The sequence below is a fragment of the Quercus suber genome, unplaced genomic scaffold (assembly GCF_002906115.3).
Source record: "Quercus suber isolate HL8 unplaced genomic scaffold, Cork oak 2.0 scaffold_95, whole genome shotgun sequence".
In the NCBI taxonomy this organism is placed as follows: Eukaryota; Viridiplantae; Streptophyta; class Magnoliopsida; order Fagales; family Fagaceae; genus Quercus; species Quercus suber.
The window spans coordinates 1,576,256-1,582,185 of NW_027069560.1; positions in this window are offsets into that span (position 1 = coordinate 1,576,256).

The window sequence follows — 5,930 nt, forward strand, 5'->3', positions numbered from 1 at the left end:
TGTGTCACTGAAATGGAGCTCCTAACAGAGAAAAAAAATTAAGGTCTTAGAGTTAGTTCTATAGAACTTTTAAGGTTCCTTCAATGGCTATTAACAATTATATAACCGCAAACTCATTTATTTGCTTTCCATAAGAAGGGATTTAAGTTTTAGAGTCATGTAAGGAGAATGAGTGAAGTATTTGTATGTTAGCTTCATTCTGATAGCATTACTGTTTTCAGCAAGATTCTCTCTCTCTCTCTCTCTCTCTCTCTCTCTCTCTCTCTCTCTCTCTCTCTCTCTCTCTCTCTCTCTCTCTCTCTCTCTCTCTCTCTCTCTCAAGCAAGAGCAAGCATGCTGCTGCATACATGTATGTGGTAGGCTACCACATACATACATATGGTAGCCAGTGGCGGCTCCAGGAATTTTGTTTAGGGTATTCCTTAGGAAACATAAATTACACAATTTTATATCTTTTTAGCCTTTAGGTAATTAGGTTTAATTCAATGTTATTAATTCCATTCCGTTCCGGTCCTAAGGACTGAAAAATACTGTGCCGGTAAACAAACCGGAACAGTAACTCAACCTATTCCACTTCGGAAAAATTTTTGGGTCATTCTCGTCTATTTCGGGTGTTTCAGTAAATACCGGCTGAAATTCAAGATTTGGTCGGCATGAAGTTTGTGCTTAAAAAATAAAAATTGTTCTTAAACCAAAACAAATTTGCATTCTATAAACCAAAAAACCTCAAAAGGAAAAAAAATGAAAAGAAAAGAAATGAACAAAGGTACCTACACAGCTTTAAAAAAAAAAAAAATCGTATTGAGAAATTTGAGACTCAAAACTTGAGAAGGGGCACTACCGCACTGGTACTAATAGAAGACACAGAAGTTACGAACAAGGAGGAAGGCAAAACGTAGATGTAAAAGTGTAGATGAAGATGTGATATAATTTAAAAGTATGAAGTGTAAAAATTGAGGAGACAGAAGATGTGTGTGGTTAAGAATAAATAAGAAAAAATAATTAAAAATGAGAAGTAAATAATATATGTCTAGTGAGGAAAAATAATATTGTAATAAAAAATAATAAAAGGTTGAAAATTGTGTTATATCGCGCAGTGTGCTTAGTAAAAGGAATCAAGCCACTGCCCAGCCTATAGTAGTTTTATTATAATTTTTTTTTCTAGATTTTATTTCAAATTTTTTTTTTGAGTTTTTCCTTTTTACTTGAAAGACCCCAATATATTGTTAAGTTACTCAATATTTAATTTTATTGGTATAAAAAAAATTTAGGGTGGTCCTAAAAATTTTTTTAAAGATAAATAAATATAAAATTTTTAATTATTATTATTATTATTATTATTATTATTATATTTTTTTTTTTCAGGCCAGGATGGTCCTGGACCACCTGACCATAAGGTGGCACCGTCACTGATAGTAGCCTACCACATACATATTTTGTGGAAGGCTACACAAACAAAAATTGTGCTACCACTGGTAGCACAATTTTTGCAAAACCTGAATGCATATTTTTGTCCCAACCACCGATTACACTTAAGCCAAAGCCAAGTGGGGGAAATTTTTTTAAAACTACCATGCGTCTCTAAATTAATCTTTGAAGAAAAATTTGGAGCTGTTTATGAAAATATGCTTTTTTTATTTAATTTTTAAAAAGCATATCACATTTGATGAATTGATGTCAGTTCCAAGCAATTTCATGGCCTACAATAAGGAGCAAGGCTGCCTACTATGACCTCTCCCAGACTCTGCAAAAGTGGGAGTTTTGTATACTAGGTACGATCTTTTTATGCTTAACATTGCTGCCATGTTTCACATGCTGTGTTGGATTGGATTAAAAAAACCTTTTCTACATCCATGAAAAAGGGCTTTCTAGACTTTGCATCTAATTGAATTGTGGGAAAGAAGAGTATGAGATAAAGGGCATTTCCGATTTTATCTGAGCTACGAAGCCTATTGCAGCATCACAAACATTTCTGATTTCACACCAAAATCCTAAGCTTAGAATTAAGTTGGATTGAATGATCTAACAACACTAAAATATTTACTGTCGAGTATGGAAGAAAAAGGTCTTTCTCCTCAAGCGTTGTCGGCCCAGCTAATACATTTGACAATTGCTACGAATCTAACAATGTTACACGTCTCAAATTCTCAACCAGATCCTTCTTGAGAATCTGCAATCAAGATAATTTCTTTCTGTAGCTGCACTGCAGCATGTGCATATGAAGTCACTAACATATCTTTATTTGACTGGGCTATTCCCCCTTGAGGACCTTTCATTCACTGCCAACCAAAAAAAATCTGTAGTTAGGTATGACTTTGTAATCCAGGCAAGGTCAGACTACTCTCCTTACCTTCCTCTTGCGTCATTCCATGTGACAGCTAACTGATAGATATTTTCCAGCTTTAGGATGGCCCTCCTAATGCTGATCATCATGATCACAGATGTTCATTGACCTTCCAATTTCTTGTTCTTATTTTTTAGGAAAACAATTTCATTTTTCCTTTCAGTAAAAATACAGTGATGCATGTAACCCGTCAAAATATCACACAAAGAGGGTTTATGAGATAAGACAAAAATAGAAAAGGGAATTTACAGAGAAACGTCATTTTTTTTTTTTTTTCTTTTTGATAAGCTGCAATTTCATTCAAAAACAGAAAAGGATGGGCACTCTGCCTTACAGATAGAGGCTAAAGCTCTAGGCAAATTGTCCTTATTGAAATAGAAAGACTCAAGAGAACTAAGGGAAAGCTTTGTAGCTGCATGTTCAGCAGCATTGCAATCCCTTTTGACCCAACAAAAGTGACAAACTGAAAATAAATGCTTAAGACATAACACATTATTGATAACATTGCTAATGGTCCATGCTGGGGAGATGTTTTCGGAAGTTAGTGGATCAAAAAAGCTCTTGGCATCTTCCTTAAGGATAATACGGTTCCAACCTTCCTTTCTGATGGGCCAAGAATGTATTGACCCCTTTGGTAAATTAATCAATTAATTAGCCAAATTAATTAATTAGATTCAATTACATACAATAAGCATGGTAGCATAAACAAATCACCAATAAAACTAAATGCAGTGGAAAACAAATTTGTAAACAAATCACTTGTGTCAAATGGGAAAAACCACCGAGACAAATGGGACAAATTTGACACAAGTGATTTGTTTACAAATGGGAAAACCACCGAGACAAAACCTTACCGGGTGAATTTAAGGTCACAATTCTCGAGAATTCACTATTATCAAAACAAACGATTACAAGTAAAGGAATCCCAGTACCTTATACCAACCTACAGTTGAACCCTTACCCCAATACACAATTGGACTTGTAATGTAGTGACAATCTCTCCTTTCAATGCATGGCTCCAAGTACATGACTAACCAATCGATGTACGGATCTTAGTACGTGACTAACACACCAACTTGTGAAGGATGTTGGCTGCAAAGTTCTTCAATTCATCTAGACGATGAAGATCAAGAAGCTCCTTCGTTACAAAACCCTATGGCGTACAAACGCAACAGCTTCTTCAATAGAAAAATGAAGTAAGGCAAATTGTCTCCGGTCATAATATACATGAATAAAACCTTTGCATCAAATTTCATCAACTGAGAGATTAAGTAGGGCAAATTGTCTCCGATCACAATATACATGAATAAAACCTTTGCATCAAGTTTCATCAACTGAGACGACCCTTAAAATAATCCTTATATATGTCTAGAGTTGTTAGGGGGGAAAAAAAAAAACTAAACACATAGCTTGAATATGCGTGAAAAATAGATCTGGAAATCTAAATTTTGTAATTCTTGATAGATAGCATATCTGTCAAGCATCAGGCTAAAATCTCCTTTTAAACCTCGATAGATACAATCTGTCGAGCTATCTATCAAACTTTATAGTACAACACTTCTTTATTTGTTTCTCGAACAGATTTGCATGATTTTAACACTTGGACTTGAACTCTTGGTCCTTGAAGTATTAAACATATCTTAGATCTACCCAATTACAAGTAAAATGCATTTTGTCCAAGGATTAACCAATTCTAAAAAACATATGTTCATAACATGTTCCACATATGTCCTATCAATCTTCCCTTTTGGCAATCCATGAAAAAACCACAACAAACAAATGAAATATGAGAAAAGTCATAAATCACTCCACTCATACTCACTTGTTGAATACAATAAAATCTACCTTAACACAAATTCTTGAAAAACTTTTCAAGAAGAGAGTTCATGGCATGGAAGATTTTGATAACCTGTCTTTCTGAAACACCTTAAACAAAACTCATCAAGGCATTTTAATGTGAAATGGAAATAAAAGATTGTGTACACAAATAAGAAGCATGTGTATAAAGAAAGAAAAGAAACAACACATGGAGAGATAGGTGAAAATGTGATAACAACCTCATCAAATATATATATCAATAATGAATACACAGTTTGCTATCACTAAGTGGTCACAAGACCAATGTACAAGAATAATGTATCTAAAGTAGAAAGAAAAGAAAAGATACAAAAATTCTCACTACATCCCTCATAAACAAAAACACTCTCCCTAACAAAAATGTCTTATGCTAACTCTCCCCCTAAGTATGTGACTACTCTCATACCCAAAACTACTTCCCCTTTTGTCATGAATGACAAAGGGCAAGTCACTGAGAAGCAGTCATCGCCGAAAGAGCTAGCATCTTCAACCTCATCATCATCATCATCACCGAAGCCATCATCATCATCCTTGTCCCCTAAAGCCTGCGGAGATGGAGATGCGGTGAAGCCACCTAGGATAGCCTGCTGCCGTGCGATACGACCAACACGGGTGTTCACCTGACACAACTCATCACTAAGAGTGTCAAGGCGAGCATCCATGCACTTAAGCTGTGCTATGATGGCCTCGAGAGTCACACCACACGCAAAAGAAGAAGGAGCAGAGGTGGATGGAGCGAAAGAGGCTAGAGGAATTGCCGTCTCTGTACATGGCCACTTCAGTTGAAGATGGGCCTTGCTCCATCTAATGGATGTGCCACTAATGGCACCCATAATGGTGAAATGAGCAAACTCTGGATAAGAGACAGAAGAATGGTAAATGATTTGCGTGATAGCCGAAGGGAAAATGAGTTTATCACAGGTCGTCATATTCCTATAGATATCTATAAGGGAGAGTATGAAATGAAAGGGAAATTCAATGGCAAGCCCTCCAAGGAGGGAAAGCAAAAAGCGAGCACAAGACTCGGTAATAGAGTTATAGTGAGACAAAAGATGAAGAACAAATGTCATCACCATGTTAAGGAACCTCAGACTTTTTGCAAAGCCTAAGCATGAGGTGTTTTTACAATCACCCCATGATGAAGGTGTCTCACAAAAGAGAGACGAGAGTTCGTCTTTGGACACAGTTTGTAGACGATGACATCTGGGGTAATTAGGATGCGATACCCTCGAAACGTGTAGCACATCGGAGATAAGCTCCAGAGTGACTACTATATGTATACCTTGAACAGAAGTGATGAAACGAGGTATGGAAGAATCAAATTCATGCATATTGGAGTAAAACTCCTATATAATCACGGAGGGACAACTGACTGGGATCTCACAAAGAGATTCCTAACCCTGACTGTGAATGATAGTGGGTAAATCAGTATTGGAGAAGTCCGGTAAGATAACGTGGCTTTTCGAATGAATACCACGTTTAGAGAAGTTCTCCGAAAAGTCCTGACGGGCTTTATCATTACGGAACCTAACATGAGAGGGAGTAAGATCAGAAGAGGATGATGCCTCGGAATGAAGAGGATTTCGGGACGGAGTGGATTTGCACTTGGGTGCCATGCGCAAACTATCCTAGAGAGAGAGAGAGAGAGAGAGAGAAGCATAAAAGTACCAATCAACAATAATATCAAAGAAAGAAAAGAATGGTACATGTGCATGCAAAAATGCATGAA